The 20,765-nt window shown below is 37.4% G+C and overlaps 2 pseudogenes; both read left to right on the forward strand.

Annotated features, from left to right (window-relative positions):
• The first annotated feature begins 16,680 nt into the window (after positions 1-16,680).
• On the forward strand, positions 16,681-17,915 carry LOC143641951 (upstream-binding factor 1-like protein 1; annotated as a pseudogene).
• A 1,327-nt stretch (positions 17,916-19,242) lies between these two features.
• The window catches only part of LOC143641952 (tripartite motif-containing protein 43B-like), a 67,993-nt pseudogene continuing 66,470 nt past the window's right edge, over positions 19,243-20,765 (forward strand).

Consider the following 20,765-nt stretch of genomic DNA (forward strand, 5'->3'; position numbering starts at 1 on the left):
GTGAAGGAAATAATTATCCTTGGTCTCTTTTCTAAGTAATATTTTCATCCAGTTCCAGGTCTCACTGAATTTTCTTCCTCCCTTTCAAATGGTACTTCCTTAGATTTTTCAATTAAAGAAATGATCAATTTACACTCCCAACGTAAACCAAAGACATCTTTGCAAATTTTTGAGTTCTCCATTGGAAGATTTTGAGGCCTCAAAAACTTATATGCATAAGGTTACAGGCCTCATTATTTTTTCTCTTTTTACCCTTAACCTTTCAATGGAAAGACCAGAATCATCAAAGATGGGAAATTAAATCTCATAAATCATAGAAACTTGACACTAAAGTATTTTCTCATATTTCTAATTGGTGTGCTATAGTTTTACATAATTAAATGCTTTTTTCAAATGTATATTTGGTTAAATAAAATCAATAGGTGTCCACTGATTTAAACTAGTCCTCAACAGTTCAAACCAAAATAGAGCCACTTACACTAATGTTGCATATCACCAAATAAAAAACAAGTTTTTTGTTTTGTTTTGTTTTGTATTTTGTTTTGTTTTGTTTTGTTTTTTGACCTTTTGAGAGACTAGAATAGCCAGTCATCTAAACAGGCCTTTTTGGGACAACACAGTAAGAAAATATTCTGGACATTAAACTTTACAAGGAAAATCAGCTTATGTTAACTTTGCCTTATGTTCTGGTTCACTTTTTCTTATGTTCTTCCCTAGCATCTTTTCAAACTACCTTATAACAACCCATTTTTGCCAGTTCTGGCATAGTTTTCTGTTTTCATTCTTCTTTCTTTCTTTCTTTCTTTCTTTCTTTCTTTCTTTCTTTCTTTCTTTCTTTCTTTCTTTCTTTGTTCTTTCTTTCCTTTTTTGTTTCTTTATTTTTTCCAACATCTCTACTTATAAAATGAAGTGGAATTCATGAGTTGAAAATAAAAGACAGTTACATATTAATCAAATTTATTGTGATTATTTTCTTTCAATAAAATCTGGACAAGTAATATAATTAAGAAATTTGTTGATGCCTTCAATATCTTCTATTTTATTGGAGTATAAGTTTTCAAAATAATTTCTAATTAACATCTGTATTTCTGAATTTTCTATTGTGATATTAACTTTTTCATCAAGAATGCTGGTAATTTGAGTTCTCTCACTCCTATTCATGAGAATAGCTAAGGGTCTGTCAATTTCATTTATTTTTTTAAAGAACCACCTTTTTATTTTTTGAATTGTTTCTTTTGATTTCATTGATTTCAGCTCTAATTTTAATTATTTTCTGCCTTTCACTGCTTTTTTTGTAGATTTGTTCTTCTTTTTCTTGGCTTTGAGGTGTAAAGTGAGATCATTTATTTGTTGACTTTTTCTTCTCTTAAGGAATGAACTCCATGCAATAAACTTTCCTCTAAGAAATGCTTTTGTGGTGACCCAGAGATTTTTATATGTTGTGTCTTTGTTCTCATTTACCTCTAAGAAATTTTAAATCTCCTCTTTGATGTCTTCTGCAACCCATTCTTCATTCAGTAGCATATAGTTTAGTCTCCAGATGTTGGAATAAATTTTATTTTTTTTTTCAAATTTTGACATTGATTTTCAATTTCACTCAATTATTATCTCATAAACTGCATGGTAGTATCTCTCCTTTTGTTGTATTTGCTAAGAGTTGCTTTGTGGCATAGTACATGGTCTATTCTAAAGAAAGATTGTGTGCTGCTAAGACGAAAGTGTATCCACATAATGAAGGTTGAAATATTCTATATATATCATTTAGGCCTAAGTTATTGATTGCATTATTGAGTTCTCTAGATTGTTTATTCATCTTTTGTTTGGAAGATCTATTCAGTGATGATAGAGGTGTTTTAAAGTCACCCAAGAATATTGTCTTATGATCAATTTTACTCTTGACCTTGAGAAGAATTTGTTTGATGAACATAGCTATACCATTGTTTGGGGCATATATATTTATGATTGTTATGTCTTGTTGGTGTATAATTCCCTTGAGAAGTATATAATGTACATATTTTGATTAACTTTGGCTTGAAGTCTATTTTATTTGATATGAGGATGGAAACCCCTACTTGCTTCTGCAGTCCATGTGAGTGATATGATTTTTCCCAACATTTCACGTTCAGTCTGTGTATGTCTTTTACTATCAGTTGAGTGTCCTGGAGGCAGCATATTGTTGGGGTCTTCTTTTTTAATCCAATCTGCTAGCCTATGTGTTTTTATTGGTGAGTTTATGCTATTAACATTCAGGGTTACTATTGAAACATTGTTTGTATTCCCAGCCATTTTTGTTTATTTTGTTATTTAACTTGACTTGATTTTCTTCTTTGATTAGTTTTTCCTTTACGGCACTACGTTCCTCTGCTGATTTTTATTGTTGTTTCTTGTTTTCACTTCATAGAATATTTTTCCAAGAATGTTTTGTAGTGCTGATTTTCTAGCTATAAATTCTTTTAACTTTTTTTATCATGGAGGGTTTTTATTTCATCTTCAACACTAAAGATTAATTTTTCTGGATACAAGATTCTTGGTTGGCACCCATTTTTTTTCAGAGGTTGATATATGTTGTTCCAGGATATTCTAGCTTTTAGGGTCTGTGTTGAAAATCTGCCATTATCCAATTTGGTTTTCCCCAATTGTAATCTGATTCCTTTCTCTAATGGCTTTTAAAATTCTCTCCTTATTCTGTTTGTTTGAAATTTTCATTATAATATTCCTTGGTGTGGAGCTGTTGTGATTTTGTACATTTGGCATCCTGTAGGCTTCTTGAATTTGGATTTCTAATTCATTCTTCATGTCTGGAAATTTTTCTGATATTATTTTATTAAATAGATTGTTCATTCCTTTGGTTTGGAACTCTATCCCAAATCTTAAATTTGGTATTTTTATACTATCTCATATTTCTTGAATGTTCTTCTCAGGATTTCTTACTATTATCACTTTGAGGCCTATGTTCTTTTCAAGATTATATATTTTGTCTTCATCGTCTAATGTCCTATCTTCCAAATGGTTTACTCTCTTGGTGATACTTTCATTTTAGCTTTTAATTTTGTTTATTGTTTCTTTTATTTTATTTCAAGGTTTACTTTTTTTTTGAACCTATATCTCCCTGTTTAGGTGATCTTTTGATTCCTGTATGTTTGTTTAGCTCCTTGTTGAAATGATCTTTTACTGCCTGAATTTGCTCTCTTATATCTTCCTTGAGTCCACAGAACATTTATACCATGTACATCCTAAACTACTTTTCTTTCTTCTGCTATGGCTGCTAATGATTCTAATAATGTGTTGTCTTCATTTGTTTGTGGCACTTTCTTCCCTTGTCTTTTCATGTTGCATGTGTGTCTTCCTTTCCAGCTCTGTGGCTCTAACTTGTTATTGTTTTATGCTATAGGTTTGTAGTGTTCTTGTAGGGTTCCAAGACCTCTCCTTTGTGGGGAAGGACAATGTTAACAGAATCCAATATCAACAATAAACCACCTATGAACAATTTGTTGTTATTAAGATGTTTACAGTTTAGCCTCGATGTACAGAAATGTTGGATTCAATTATTATCTAAAATATAATTAGTAGATTTGTATAAAGACTTACAGTTTCCACAGTGGAAAATAAACTGGGTGTAGAGCTTAGGATTATAGGCTGAGGAGGTAGGGTGTGAAGATATATAGTTAATATAGGAAGTGTGAAAGAGAAATATATTGAAGAAGGTTAGTAGCCAGAGAATAGAAAGAAAGTAATTTAGGGTAGTCAAGTATATGGGATGACAGTAGAGTACATAAAACAAACACACATATGTATTTGAAAATATAGAGATGTTTTAAAATTTGGGAATGGAAAGAAAAATGTAAGAATTAAAAGGAAAAGAAAAAAGGGCATATACAATACCTTATATTATTCAGAAGACTCAGTCCTCAAAGTTCTTTTTCATGCAAAGTTCTTGGCTTCACATATGTTGTGGATGTAAAGGTTGGAGGACAGAGGGTTAGAAGAGAACAAACAACATAAACTAACAAAAAACTTCATGGAGAAAATCATGGTTGTAGCTTGCTTTAGAGAACTGTATCTTTCCTGCTTCTATTCTCATCCAATAGGTAGGGTCATCTGTTGTAAGCTGGTGTCTCTGCTCTCTGGATGGTGAAGGTAACCAGGGTGGGAATACTGGTCTTGGCATAGGGCACCTGGATGCAGGGAGTGGCACCCACTCATCCCTGCCAAAAGACTGCACCTCACTCTCATGGTCTCATTCTGGGACCACTCATATTACTTGAGCACCCAGTACTATCTCCCTCTCTTGCCTGGAGATTTCCCAGTTTCATGACTCTGTTAGGCTTCAAACCTTAGCCCCATTTCCCTCTCCCCTAGCAGTTCCCAATTGAGGAAGCTATCACCTCAGGGCTCCAATAGGCAACTCCCTGGTCGCACTGCACACCTGTGTTAGGAAGCTACTGTGTTGGATTTCTACCACTGGGGAGAGAGGATGTTGGAATACTGGTACCTGGCCACTGGAGATCTGATCTGGGAACTGACTCCAGCTAAATGGTAAAAATATTGAGTCAAGATGGTGGTGGTCTGCTTTCAGTGTCAGGGTGTCTGGTGAGGTTGGGGGAACCTTGTGAAGTGGGGGGAGCTGGGTGATTATGTTGGGCTGTGGGTAGGTAGCAGCTGAGTGATTTGTGTGGGCTTTGGGACCTGCTTCAATGCTGTGCATTCTACTGGAATGCTAAGGCCTGGAGCCCCACATGGGGTCACAGTGCTGGTGATTTCTGTGGAAAGCAGCTGTATAGGGGTCCTCTAACACTCTCAGAGATGGAATATTCTGAATAGGTGAGATCTGTGGGCACAGGGCACGGGATGGCTCACTCCCTTCCCACAGCCATGTTTCTCTAAAACTCCAACAACTTATTTTTCTGAGTGGTAAATAATTTATTATTAAATCTGTTATTTTTCAAAAGAGTAAAAGTAAAAATATTTTTTAAAATTTTTAGATAATGGAGTATATTATCATGGAAGATAATGTCATTCCACCTTATATGTGAAATTTTCTTTTGCTCTTAAACATTTAGAGCATTTTTATATATGTTTCTTATTTATTTTTCTGTATGTTGTAAAAAATTTTATATTGTGTTTTATCAAGAAAAGTCATGATTTTTTGACTGTACATATGTTAACTGCATCTTCCTTCTTGCAAAATTGAATTCATGCAGCTGTGTGTACCCCAGCCTGTGAATTCAGAACTTAGTGCAGGGACTAATCACAGGCTCAAATGCTTCTAAGGTAAGGGTAAGTTCATTGGTAGTATTCTCATAATGTATTATTTGTTGTTAGAACCATGTGGATACTATTTTTTTAAAATATTTTTAGTAATTTTCAGAAACAAATAAATTATGACTGCAAATCTTTGAATATGTCTCTGTAGTCAGATTCACAGCATAAAAAATGAAAGATAAAAAACTTAAATGTAATTCTGGCTCATATTTAATTAGGTATATATAAAACAAGTGTTGTAAAAATTGATATGTTTAATAAATAGAGTAAAACTCACATTTAAGCTTAACTATTAAATTTTACAAATAAAATAATGTAATTGATTAATATGCTCAATTTTGAAAAAAAATGCTACTGTCATTTTAACCAGACACCTCTCCCATATTAGGCAAGCAACCCACCACTAAGCCAAATATGTAAAACTCATTTTTTTTAACAAGGAAACAAAAATTTGCACAAGCTGGCCTTGAACTGCTTTTCTTAGTCTTTCAAATAACTGAGATTCCAGGCACGGGCCAACTTTCCCTGCATAAATTTTAATTGTTAGGAGAAGCATTGTGGGGTAAATAGTTTACTAGGACTTTATGTTGTTTTTACCTTGAATATATATGATTTATATGACATAAAATTTTGAATTATATGTTAAAACTAAGAGAAGAAATCAGCTTTATCACCAAGAAGGAATAATAAAAACAAAATCAATTTTGGTTGGCTCAATATAAAAAGCTACATGTTAAATCTCAGAAATGCTGAACAGTGCAGAGCATGTGTAAGAATCAGGGAGGAGTGTTGCATAAATAAATTTTAAATTACTCTTTCTAAAATGTGTAAATTGTTTTTATCCAGTTGTCTAGCATAGCTGAAAAGGGGAGAAATCTTCACATCTCATCCTTATGAATGACACCATCTTTTAGAAATGGAACTTGTTTTGATACTTATTTTGGATGCCTGAAGAGAATTCAGCACATAATCTCTGTAGCCATTTTAAAAGAAAAATTAAACTCAAGATATTGATTTCAAATACTTAAATTTTCACATTTTCAACAAATTTCCATTCCTGTGGCAAGGAATTTATTTGCTCTGTAGGTTAATTCTTTATGCCGACAATTGTATTAGATGTTACAACCAAAATCATCATTGCTGCTATAATTTCAGTTTCCAGTAATGCCATTTCCTCACAGAACGACTTTTCTTAGAACTTTAACTTCTCATTGTGTTTATATACAGGTCTAGAAAGAGCCAACTGTCATATCTTTCTGTATGGAGAGTAGAGATGCATGAATGTTGGAAGTGATCCTCAAGGTACCTCCTGGATCACTCCAAATTCAGATTGCTTTTTTCCTAGGGTATTCAGACTTTTACCAGTGGCAGATATTACTGGGAGGTGAAAGTGGGAGACTCTTAAAACTGGGATTCTGGTGTCATTATTTCCAATAATGATTATTGGAAAGAGAACAAAGATGACAAGAAGGATGAGGCAGATGGGCTGCCTCTTTCTTCTTGAATGTGTGAAGGAGAGTTCCCATTACACTCTGTTTACCACATTTGTACTTGTACTTCAGTATATACTAAGGCAATGGGCTGAAAAGGAGTATTCCTGGATTGTGAATGTAGAACTGTAAGTTTTATTAATGTTGCTCAAAGTTTGCTGATATACAGTATTCCTTTGTATTTCTTCTATCCCTGTCTCAAGGCTGTTTTCTTCTGTAGTCACTTCTGACCAGTCATACATAAGAACTGTGCCCCCAGTGCAAATTGAAAATTTAATATCTAAGGACACCCCTTTCTTTGTGTCTTATCAAGCATGATAAAAATGTTATATCTTTTCATCTTTAGTTTCCTTCAAAGGTGGTAAAACCTACAAACTGTTTCATTAATTATGGTAATAGTACTAAAATAATATACTTTTCAAATGTATGGATTTTTTTAAATTTATATTTTTGGAAATATAATCAACCATGATACATGAAGTAGCACATACTTTCTGGTTTTACTGTATTTGTGAACCATAAGAAAATGAAGAAAGTGATAATCTTTGATTTAATAAAGATAAAATCCAATGTAAGAGAATGTGTTTCTTTCATTTCTAAAAAAAAAGCATGACCATAAAAATTCAATGGTTATAAGAACATAGTTTTCTCCTTTTTTATTCAACTGTAATTTACCTATCTTGGATTGTTTTCTGTTCTTTTAATAGAATACCTGAATTTGAGTAAATTATAAAGAAAATATTTACTTAGCTCACAGTTCTGACGATTGGTATATTCTAGATCCTAATGCCTGAGTTTCTGGTGAGGATTTCATGCTGAATCTGCTCTTAGCAGAGAAACAGGTAAAATCGTCCAGTGCAGAAAGTCTAAACACATGTGGCACCCTTTATAACAATCCACTTTATCGAAAATGACTTTTTCTCCAAGGGCCCAGAATTCACTCCTTCATCTAGCTAGGTTCAGTCCCCATAGAAAGGCACTAATTCTTTTTAATGACTCAAAGACCCTATCTCAAATTACCAGTGCTCTATGTTATAACACTTCAACTTGAATTTTAATGGGGACCATCCATATTCAAACTATAGTACTAAATATACACTCTGTCTATAATAATTGGTAATCATGCTTAATCACTTGTTTGATATTTTCCTTTCTAATCAAAATTCTACATGTGAATATTTACAATTATTAATAATCTCTTCTGCATTGGCAATCACATGACAATCCATTTAGTGCTGAGTGAAATGGTTATATAAATGGACAAAAATACAAGAAGAACCCCTATTTCATAGCATACAGAGGGAGTTGCAGATTGACCTAAGAGAATATAATTGTCTCACAGAGAAAATTGGCCAAGACAAGACATAAAAACAATAACCATTTAGGAGAAAGTGAATTGGTCTGCATTAAAATTAGTGACTTTTTTTGTTAAAGACACAATTTCACAGAAGTTGGAGAATATAAGCTGTGCCTGTAGTTACAGCTACTTGGAAGCTTGAATAAGGTTATTGGTTTGAATTCAGGTGTTCAAAGCAACATAGCAAGATCCTGTCTGGAAAAAAATATAATACAGAACTAGTTATGATGGTGGATGCCTATAATTCAGCCATTTGGAAGCCTAAGGCAGTAGGATCACAAGTTGATCAAGGTTCAAAGTAAATTGTTGAGAGAATTTCTCAAAATATAGAAAAAACTGCATATGTGACTCAGAAGTTTAGCACCCTGGGTTCAATTCCCAGTGCCCCTCTTCCCCAAAATAGTATATTTACCAAACATGTATCAAATATATCATATATGTAAATACAAGATGCTATGATGGATTATTTGAATTATCAATTTGGATTAAAGGATGCCTAAGACTAAGAAACTTCTTGATGTGTCAATGAGAATATTTCTAGCAATGATTGACATGTGGGATAGCAAAGTGAGGTGAAGATTTACTCTAAGGGTGGGCAGCATAGGCTAAGGGCCTGGATGAAGCAAAATTTAGAAGAGCAAAGAGGCAGCAGTACTCTCTAATTAGATTCTCTTTTAGAGATTTTGGATTGCTGCTGCAAACCCTTGAGGACATCAGACTCCAGCACCTTCACTCCAAAGTTGATTCTAACCAGTGGATATCAGTTTGATTCCAGGCCTTGTGTCCTAATGGGGCTACATCATTGATCCCTCTTGTTATGAGGCTCCAGCATGTTAGATTGTAAAGAAAATAAAAGGAGAAAAAAGCAAAGTGCAGAACTGCTAACTTTATTTATATCCACATGTTACTTTAGGTCATAGGCATCATTAGTACATATTGTTCTGTGTCTTACTAGGCAGGTTACAGACTTAGAACCTTTATGAAGCTTATTCCTCAGTTATATACTGAGTTGCAATGTGCAATATAAGGAGCTTTGTGTAGCTCTCAAAAAGGTACACTGTATAAAGTTACTGTTATTTGCACAGGGTTTGGCTCAGTGACACATTATTGTTGTCTAACAAGAAAGTTCCTTTATCCTCAGAAACTGTGTGCCTGACATCAAGATTGAGGCTGATAAGATTCTAAAACAGAACCTTCTCATAAAAGACATTGCTATGGCTATGAGGCATTCTGTGTCTTTTCACAGAAGTTTTCCCAGCAGTCAGGCATTGCATTTATTTTAGTTAAGTTACTAGTTCCTAGGAGAAATTGCAGGACATCTAAGAGTGGGAAACAGAGTGACTGTTACCCTGGGGAGTTTGCTCACCAGGGGAATGCTTCCTTATATATTTCCATGGTCAGAATCTCTACATTAGACTAAAAAATCTAGTGGTTCCTTCAGCTTTCCAGCCTGCAGAGAGCCATTTTGGGAATATACAACTTCTAGTTCTGTAAGGATATCTAATACATCCCCTTTTATAACCACATATATTCTGTTGGTTCTGTTACTCTAGAGAACCTACTGCCATAAAGCAATTAGATTGCCATGGAGTCCCTATTTCTTCCTGAGATTTTCAGAGTTCTAGATAAAGAAAGCATCTCATTTCCAGGGACCTCAAATGTTCACATTTAAAAACTTCTTCCCAATAGCGGAAATCAAGAATATACAACCTCACAGACCCTGGGTTGGGAAGCAGTATTTTCCTCTGGAAGATGCAGTGCAGTCACAATGATTTCTGACACCAAGGATAAAACAGTTACATGAGGTCGAGCTCAGGCAAAAATTTTGAGACAGCTCCTCCTAGGCAGCCTAATGCCTTTGTAGCTTCAGAAATCTCAGGGCAGTGATTTCTCCTAAACATTTTACTTAATAGCTCAGGTTTCTTATATTAGAAACCAAAATTCATGCTTCCATACCATATCATCCAATATGGTATTTTTTGAAGTCTTCTTGTTTTTACATCCCAAAATCATAATTAGTAACTACTGGATAAAATCATCTTTGATACTAATCTGTGTAAAAGGGAGATTCTAGGAAAGTCTACCAAAGCAAGACTGAATCTAATACAGAGGCATTATATTTGATAAACAAAGAAACAAACAAAAGTACAACCTGTAAAAAAGTTAATTTTTGAAAGATAATGCCGCAGTCTGACTGGGCACAAATCACGAGCCACTCACAGCTTGTAGATTCAAACAGCAATTCCTTATTCCCGATCTCACACCGGCCCTCTACAAACACGTTCTGGGGAAATCCACGTTCACTGCCCAAATCCACACCCACTGGGCTTCTGTCTCCCAAATATACTGTCTGACCCTAAGAACTCAAGAGGAACTCAGGCGCAGGATACGCCCTATTCTAAACCGGGAACACCCTAATCTTGTATTATGCTAAACCCGGAACACCCTAAACACTGATCCGCCCTGGTCCTTGAGCAAGGTCACCTTACATGCAATGTCGCCGCAAAATGTCCTATTTCCATGAGTTCTTCCACTAAAGAAACATGGGGGTACGCTGGCAAGGAAATTGTCATACCTACTTGGCTGATGGCTCCCAGCAAGATAATATCACAAAACAGAATATACATATATGTATATATCGTCAAATATAAAAATGTATTCACTTTTATGAGTCACTATATTAAAACAAATTGGAACCACATATTAAACTGCTAGACCTCCAAAAGAATAAGCAAAATTATCAATATGGACTGATAAAAAAATATAATAAATGAAGTTTACTCAAAGCTTGAGAATGAAAAAAAATCATATTTACTCAAAGCATTTCCCAGTGCCTAGTTATTCCAGTAGAAATAAACAAGTTCTTGCTAAATTGCTCATCCTGGTATCAAATTTGTGATACTCCTTCCATCCTGAATAGCTAGGATTATAGAATTATGCCACCATGCTGGCAAAGAAAATGAAATTTTATAGAATGTTTTGTAAATAGATTTATTATTTTCTACACATCACTCATTTGTTTTTAGTATTTCAAATCTGGTAAAGTCTTACACTTATTATTCTGTTTAATTTTAAAAAGACAAATTTTAAAAGTTAAGCAAGTGATGTAAACTTTTAAAAGTATAAAATCATGAGGATGAAACACAAAGGATGAAGTGTTCCAAAGTTTCATGCTGTTGGCTACATGTGACAGGATTAACAATGTCTGACCTGCCTGCCTGTGCAGAAAGTGGGGGTCTTCAATTTGTGCTTGAAGCTCCCATAAGCACCACTCCTCCACCTGCAAAAGAGATAAAAACAGTGTCTCAGAAGTTAAGTATCTTGACTTCACAGACCCCAGAGAATTGAGTTTGCTATTTGGCAGGTTTATGTCTTTGCCCACTTCTACCCTCCAAACACTCCAACAGAAAGTGGTGAAAGTTTCACTGGTTTGCTGGTGAGAGTCAAGCCCATGGCTAACATTTCAGCAGCATTAAAACTGTCTCAACCCCACACATTTTTTTAGATAGTCGTGCTCAGTTTTCCAGTGTATCCTTAAATTTCTTATTCTTCCAAGTAGCCTCAGCCTCCTGAGTAGGTGGGATCATTGACATGAACCACTGCGCACAGCAGGTGTCTCAAAATGTTTGCCTGAGCTAGACCTTAAGTAAATGCTTTATCTTATGTGTCAGAAATCACCATGACCAAATTGCATCTTTCAGAGGGAAAATATTTGCTGCCTCACATAGGGTCTGAGAAGTTGTATCTTCTTGATTTCTGCTTTTGGGAAGAAGTTTAGCAAATGTGAACGTTGAGGTCCCTGAAAAAGAGAGACTTTCTCAAATAGCACTATGAAAATCTGAGGAAGAAATAGGGCCTCCTAGGCAGCCTAATGTCTTTGTAGCTCTGGGAATCTCAGGGCAGTGACTTCTCCTAAACATTTTTCCTTTATAGCTAGGATTCTTTTTTAGAAACCAAAACTCATGCTTCCATACCATACCATCCAATATAGTATTTTTTGAAGTCTTCTTGTTTTTGCATCCTAAAATGTTAATTAGTAACCCCAGAAAAAAATTATCTTTGATACGAATCTGTACAAAAGGGAGTTTCTAGGGTAATCTACCAAAGCTAGAAAGAGTCAATAGAAGCTTCAGGGTCAAAAAACTTCACTGCCACAAAGGATGGGGAGTGGGGAATGTAGCCATCTTTGTTCTTGCACTTCATGTTGTATATGTGGCATTACTTAAGAAGCAGTCCCATGTAAGAGTCCTGGGTCTCTTTTGGGAAAGCATGAGATTGAAGTGACAAAAATAAAAAACAAAACTATTACTCTTTTTCTTTCTTTCTTTCTTTCTTTCTTTCTTTCTTTCTTTCTTTCTTTCTTTCTATTTTCTTTCTTTCTTTCTTTCTATTTTCTTTCTTTCTTTCTATTTTCTTTCTTTCTTTCTCTTTCTTTCTTTCTTTCTTTCTTTCTTTCTTTCTTTCTTTCTTTCTTTCTTTCTTTCTTTCTTTCTTTCTTAACAGAAATTGAACCCAGTGACACTTTACCACTGAACCACATCCTCAGCCCTTTTTAATATTTTAATTAGAAATCGAGTCTTTCTGAGTTGCTTAGGGCCTCACTAAATTGCTGAGGATGGGTTTGGACTTCTGATAATCTTGCCTCAGCCTTAGAAACTGGGGTTATAGGTGTGGGCCACCTCAGCTGGTGAGGAAAACAAAATTTTGAAACTAAATTCCTCTCCACATTGGAGACTAAAACTAAAGGTAAGTCAGAAAAAAAATGTTTATAAATGTTCAAAAACACTTACTGTAAAGTCACGTGTGATGACACCCTCTTTCTGTTCTTAAAGTTGAAAAATAAAAGAACACAACTGAAAATCTTAATCTGAATTTGGGGACTCATTTTTTTTTTTAAGTTGGTAACTGTTGGCAAGACTCTGGATTTTTGTTTATGAAGATTAGAGAAGAGATTACATCAAATTTTTCTACCTGACAACTAATTACCCACACATCCAAACCAATCACACTAATCTATTCACCCATAATAATCCAATTATCTACACTAACACTGATTGGAAGCATCTGAAATGGAATTAGGAAGAAGTGGGTGTGGTCTTCAGAAACTCAATAAAAGTGAACTCCAGAGACCAGCTCATTTTTCTCCAGAGTAGAGTTTGAAACTTACCTGGCTGAATGACATCAAAATTGACCTCCTGGACACCTTGAGTGCATGATACTGAAATGTAATTCATACTTTCACTTCTGCAGCAAGAACTGCTGAAACCATAGAGTCATTCTTAAGGTAAGTATACAATTGCCACATGAGCTCTAGCTACTACTTTCCCAAAAATATCAAATGTAATTTTGTAGTTTATACCATTTTTCTTTTTTTCATTTTTTTTTTTTTTTGTACTGGGGACTGAATTCAGAGGCACTGGACCACTGAGCTCAGAAATTTAGCAAACAATGTTTTAAAAAATTAAAAGTGCTAGGGGCATAGTTTAATGGTAAAGTGCCTCTGGGTTCAATGTTCAGTGCTGAAAAATAATCATGTACAGCTGTAACAATGAAAAGTTTTTAAAAGGATTCTCAACAATTTACTTCTATTGAAAGATCTAAGGAGATTAGTCTTCTGAGTATTGTATCATACACACATTGTTTCTATGTTATGTATATCAATGACTGTAAAATGTTTACTAATTTTTTTTTTGTTTTGTTATGCTAGTGGGATTGAACCCATGAACATTCTACTTCTGAGCTACATTTCCTGCCCTAGTTATGTTATTTTGAGAAGGATTTCCTTGGCTGACCTTGAATTTGGAATCCTTGTGCCTAAATCTCCCTAAATAATGTGGATAGTTTATAACCAGGTTGTTAGCTACTATTTTATAAAACTAACCATTTACTCAAACATTTCATTAACCTAGTCTTTTCTAAATAATAACCCATTTTTACTAATATTCAGTTAATTACTACTAACTTATTTAGATATTAACATTTGAAGTGGATGAAATGTTTCTTTAAAAACATGTTGAAGCAGCCAGGGGCAGTAACTCAATCTTGTATTCCCAGTGACTGAGGAAGGAGGATCCCAACTTTGAGGCCAGCCTCAGCAACTTAGTGAGACAGTCTCAAAAAGAAGTAAAAGTGCTTGGATGTGGCTCAGTGGTTAAGCAGTCTGTGTCCCTGGGTTCAATCTCTAGTACTTAAAAAAAATCTGATATGGCCAAAGAGTATATCTGGTATCCTGACTGATTTGATTTTCAATGTAGAAATATGAGAGGGAGAGAGAGAGAGAGAGAGAGAGAGAGAGAGAGAGAGAGAGAGAGAGAGAGAGGGAGAATATCCAGCACTTAGAGGTGTTTGTAATGTATTCAGGATATAGAAAAGAAGTCAATTGGATCAAGAATGCACTTGACCTTTTGCCCTTAAGCTAGTAATCTATCCTGAAGAAATCTAATCAGGGTGGGGATTTAAGGATCACAACTAATATAAAAGCTTCTCAGAGAAGAAATATGTTCTCTTTACAGGCACTTGGAGTTAGCTTGAATGTGGAAGCCTCAATAGGTTGGTTACTCCTGTCATCCAGAGATCTCAGAAGACACAGAAATCCTGAGCCAGCTGAATGTATATTTGTGCAACTGCTGACAAGACAAAGTAAAGAGTCTTCAGGTGAGTACTGAGTTCTGAGTAAATGAACTCATTCTTTTTCTCATAATTTTTTTAAACTCAGTTTTCAGAAGGCTTCCCAAAATAGATGCTGAAGTCTGGTTAATAAAAAAAAAGTAATTATTTTTCATTCACACATTGTTTTAAAAATGTTTATCCAAATTTTAAATTTATGGAGGAAAAAAAATCCTTGATGTTATGTAGCTTTATTTGGGAATGGCATCTGAGCTTCACTAGAAAGCGATGAAGAATGTGCAACATGCTACTTTCAGAAACTTCAGGTTTTAGCTTTGGTCTATAAAGTGCCCAATGTCAAGCCAGAATCTACTGATGGCTGTGGAAGGATGACATTGGTGAGTCAATGAGGTGCCAGAAATGAGAGGGTTTTCAGTATTTATTCCTATTTAGAAATGGGGATTTTGATGACCTCCAGTCATTCATTTTTTTTGTTTTGTTTTTAGTTGGAGCTGGACACAATATCTTTTTTTATTTATTTTTATGGGGTACTGAGGATCAAACCCAGCACCTGCCACATGCTATGCAAGTGCTCTACCACTGAGCCCCAACCCCAGACCCTCCAGTCATTCATTCAAAAGCAAACTATATTGGAAAACACTAGCTGCCATTTAAACTTGGAGTTTTTGCATTTCCAAAGGTGGATTACCTCGTGAATAGTGAGTTTGATATGACTGTGCGGTGCATTGCTCTTACACACTTCTTTTACAATGTTAATTTTATACATCTCTTTTTGAGTATAAAAGCTCAAAATATATTGTGTCCTATTGTTATTTTTAACAATCTCCACTTACAAAATAGTTGGGGGTTTAAGACAAATAATGTTTTTTTTCTTTCCAAACATTTCAGAATAACAGAGTATGGAATTATTTTTGCATTTATTTTGCAACTTTGTTGGGAATTTGTCACTTTTATCCCAGTTACTGTCTCTGTTCTATAATTAAGTTTGTTTTTATTTTCATTTATCTAACCACAATGATGATGAAGTATTACATTATAAAAGACAAGAATGGTAAGAAGATAGTAGCTACCAGATCTGCCATATGTTGAAATTCTTTTAGGTAACAGATTTCTGAAGAGACTATAGAAGAGGTAGTATTTTCATTGAGACTACAATATAAGAAATAGAAAGCCAGATAAAGCTGTAAGTGTTTTAATTCTCCTGAAACACTGCCAATTGAAGGGAGAGATAGTGTGATTTTCTAGAGAAGTTTTGTTTGTGACTGCCAGGGTCTTGAAGCATCTGTTCATCAGTCACAGATTGCAGAACCACCTTCCACCCATAGACCATGATTGAGGCGTTTTTGAGGAGTTAACTGGAGTCCATTGGATTATGTTGTATTGTTTCCAACTCCTTAGCTTCACCTTTACTGATACCTATTTCGGCTGCCTTTAGGAGTGCCTCACTTAGGGCACAACAGAATGAAATGCATTTCCCTTTAAGCCAGTTCTCTTCATTGTGTCTTTTTACTTGGTCTTCAGGGTCTTTGGGTTATCTGAAGCTTTTGGAGTGAGTAGATTGCATTTGTGTTATTGTGTTCTATCTCAAGGAGGCTCTGCCAAGATTTTGGAAGCAGCCTGGTTGGAGAGGTAGAGATTTCAAATATTGCACATGCAGCATATAAAAGGCAAGCATAAATTTCATTTTAGATGTAAATATTCTTCCATTTACATTTTTAACTTTAAACTACTCAAGCAACATATTCAAGTGAGGTTTGATTATTTTCATTATCCACAAATGAAAAAGAGTAACCCTCTTTTTCTTTCTGTTTAGAAATACAATATCACACATACTACAGAACTTCTAGGAATAATTTATCTGCTGAGTTGTGAGACTGGAGGAGTTTGAGTTCCTGTTGAGACTTTTTCAACAACTGAGACTTTTTCAGTGGCCCAGAGAGAAATCTCAAAATGGCATCATACCACAGCCAAGGCTGCTGGTCAGACAATAACATTCTGAGGTTACTGGAAAATATAGAGAATAATGTGCAATGCAATGATAATGAAACATTCAAGACAACCCTTTCAAATATGGACTGGGAAACAATAGCTTTTAAGCATTTCTCTGCAGAAATGTGCAAAGGCAAGTGGTTAGAGATTTCTCGTAAATTGAGGAAGTTACGTACATTGAAAGAATTAGTTCTGGAAGCCAAACAATGTGTTAAAATTCCCACAAAATGCAAAAAAATATGAGAAACATCCAGACTTCCCGAAAAAAACCCTGACTGCTTACATCCGCTTCTACAAGGAGAATTGGGCCGAGTATTCCCAAGAGCACCCTGAGCTGAACAACAAGGAGTTGACCAAGATCCTGACTGAGAAGTACAAGCAGCTTCCAGAAGATATAAAGCAGAAATATATTGAGGATTTTCAGAAGGAGAAACGGGAATTTGAAGAAAACCTGGCATGTTTCAAAGAAAATCACCCTGATCTAGCTCAGGTCTCCAAAACATCTGATGTCTATAAGAGGTGCCAAACCAAAGCCAGAAAGAAGTTACAAGGAAATGTAAAAAATGTGAGATCTCTAACAGAAACTGATGGATTTTCTGAGAAGGTGAAATTTCATGGAGAGCCCAAGAAGCCTCCCATGAATGGATATCACAAATTTCATCAAGATTTGTGGTCTAGTAGGGAGCTGCAACATTTGCCCCTGAGGGAGCGCATGGTAGAGATTGGGAGGCGCTGGCAGCATGTCCCACAGAGCATGAAGGAACAATATATAAGACAGGCTGAGGAGTTGCAGAAACAGTACAGGGTGGACCTGGACCTCTGGCTCATGAGTTTGTCACCAAAGGAGTATGCCACCTACAAAGAGACTAGCTATGGGAAGCGTAAAAACATAACCAATGCAGGAGGCCCAAACCCCAAGTTCAAACGAATAGACCAACAGTCCCCATCAGCTGAAAGTCTTCAAGAAAGCCTACAAAAAAAGCAGGGACTGAAGTCTCCAGGGAGGGTCTCACCAGACACTGCTCAGATGGCAATCAACTGACAAAGATCATCCCTCACAAGGATCAGCAAAGAACAAGTAGAAATAGGATGAAGGAAGTGACTCCATAGACTGTAGGAGTGGAGATGAAACTGGATGTGGTGGGTCTGAGGGCAGTGGCTCTAGCTTATCTCCATGGGGCAATCCTTAGACTTAGACTTCATCTTTATTCATACTCTATGTTGTTATGTTGAGGGAACTATCAACAAAAAGCAGTTCAGGTTGGAAAGAAGGGAATGTGGATCACTAGTATCTATGGCAGTTTTGTAAACTGGGAAAGGAAGATGTTGAGAGCCGCGCACCCTGGTAATGGCCACTCCACGACTCCTGCGTCCTGCTCCATGTCCCCGCCTTCCCTTGCGGTAGCCCGCCCTGTCTCCACCTCCCTCCACAGCCCCGGCGGCGGCCCTCTCCTGGTTCTGGTTGCCAGCAGTGTCCGAGGATCCAAGCTGCCCACCACGCCTCCTCAGGGCGCGGGCTGAGGCAAGAGTGGGCCTGGTGCCCGGCCGTCGCCGCCAGACCCCTGAGCTTCCACCCGGCATAGTGTAGTCTGCGGCCTTTGGCCATCAGACCGCCCCGTCCCTGGAAGTGTGTGACCCGGGGGTTTCAGACAGGAGGGCCTCTTTGGCGGAGGCTGGCAGACTCCAGGGGTCAGGTCGGGAAGAGACCATTTCCGCTCTTGCCTCCCAGACGTGGTTGCTCTGCGGGTCTCCAGGTGGGCCCCCCGCCCCCCTGGCGGGCGCGGACACAGGTGCCCTAGCCGGGGGTCTATCGGGAAGATGGGGACCCTGGGCCTGAGCTGGCAGCAACACAATTAAACTAGGCAGTACCACTGGATTTATGGGATTTGCTGAATTCATGGGACTTGCACCTCTTTGTCCTTTAGGGTTAATCCACGCAGAACAAATTAGGGTTTACTTTCTCAGTTTCACAATGGTACAGGATTTTACTGTTGCTCCCAGGCATCTGCCAGTGTTGAGAGCCGCAGCCCAGTCAGGATGGCGCCTGGCATTTTGCCAGGGTGGAGTTCTTGTGGAGTTCCTGGAGTTCTGGCGGAGCTCCAGCTGAATTCCTAGAAAGTTCCTGTGGGTGGAGTTGCCTGGTAGAGTTCCGGTTGAGTGCTCACAGGAGTGCTGGAGGTGGTGGATGATGGGGCATACATTGTGGGTGCTAAAAATGAAGTTCCTGCCTGCTTGACAAGTGGCTGGTGAATTGTGCCCAGCCAGACTGCAGGCAGGAAAACCCATCTAGAAGAATGGAAGGGGGCGGTGGAGGGGGGGGGCGGGGGCCACGGGGGCAGGGCCGACCTCTGGTTCCTTCTTCCTCCGCACATGGCTGGCTGCAGCAGAGAAATTCATTTTGGGCACTCTTCACCTGCCACTTCTCTTTCTGGCCCGCTTTGCCTCACCTGAGCCACGTCATTCCTGGACACCAACCCAGCAGCTTCCTCTTTGCCCAAAGGTGACTGCGGCCTTCCCATGGCGAGGCCCGGAGGAAACCCAGTGACCTTAGTGCTCATCCTGCAGTGGGAAAAAGAGGGCATAAGAAAGGTGGTGGATCTGCTGGCGCAGGATGCTTACACGGATATCTTATGCTGCTGCCAAGTGAGGTGATGTGGCTTTAAAGGAAGCCAGGGAATGTGGCTCTAAAGGAAGCCAGGCAATGGGGCTCTAAAGGAAGCCAGGTGGGGAGCTCAAGCCCAGAACCCGGATCCACTGGCCCAATTGAAGTATCACCTTGAGAATCTCTCCTTTTGCTTGTGCTACAGAGATGTGGAGAAATGGCGGGAGGTCAGGGCCCCTGACTTGGACCCATTGGGTTGCTTTGTAGGAAAATACAGGTCGATGGGGAGTCTGAGAGATGCGTGATGCCTGGGGAGTTTCTGTTTTCTGTTTGGGGACCAGTGCTGAGCCTCAGGACTGGGTTGGGGGAGAGGTGGGATAAGGTCGGAATTTGAGAAGACACAGCCAAGACCTATTCTGGCCTCCATGTGGGGACCCCGTGAGAACCCGGCGGGACTGCAGAACCTACTCATCTACCCACCCTGGGCAGCCAAGTGGGAGTGATTATTCCGAAATGCCCTGAAATCCAGAGTCAATACTGCCCCACCTGCAGGCCCCAGGCGTGAAGATGTTTGCCTCTTCTGATGTACTTTGTTGACATCTGAATCCACCTGGGGTCATTGGGACTGTTAGGGTATCCTGGCTTTGTTTATTATTGTTATTTTTTTTTTACCCCATACCCCATTAATGAATATTAAGGGGAGATATTTTTTTTTCTCACTGGTTCTAAAGGAAGGAATCCCTGCTCTAGTAAAAACACTGAGGCAAGTATATACATGGATGTCAAATCAGATATTTAAAAATATCTAAGTTGTTACCATTACATAAAAAGTTCACTTTTGGGAAGTGTAGTGGTTGTCTACTTCCTATGAGGAGACACGTGGTTTTCAGTCTGAGTTTCTTCCCATTTGGTGTTTGCTTTGAAGCAGCCTAGAGGCAAGGCTTTTGTAAAGGCTCTTAGATAACCTTCAGGTTCAAAATTCCAAATAGATGAGCAATCTCCACGTTCAAAACCAAATGTAGTATTTGAAGTTAACTGCAGTTTATGTAGGTTACAGCAATAGCTCTTGACCGTAAATGCACAATGCAATGTTGCCATGGTGTAGGTTTTCTAATAAGTTGGTATTGGGCCTACTTGACTGGAAGTTTTCTGCCTAACGTTGAATATGACTTGTGCATTCAGAAACAAGTTACGGATATGTAAAAAAAGCTAAATGTAATTTTAAAAAATGATAAAAATCATGCTGATGTACATATTTAAATATAAATTTTGACACATTAATAAAACACATAATTCTTATTATTGGTTTTAAAATACTGTGTTTAATAATTCATCCATTTTCTTTTCTCTTATATCAAGGTGAGTTTTCTTAGGTGTATTGGGCAGGTTTATGCACAGAAATAGAACTTGCATGCAGGCATAGAGAGATTGCTTCATT

The sequence above is a fragment of the Callospermophilus lateralis genome, chromosome 7 (assembly GCF_048772815.1).
Source record: "Callospermophilus lateralis isolate mCalLat2 chromosome 7, mCalLat2.hap1, whole genome shotgun sequence".
Classification (NCBI taxonomy): domain Eukaryota; kingdom Metazoa; phylum Chordata; class Mammalia; order Rodentia; family Sciuridae; genus Callospermophilus; species Callospermophilus lateralis.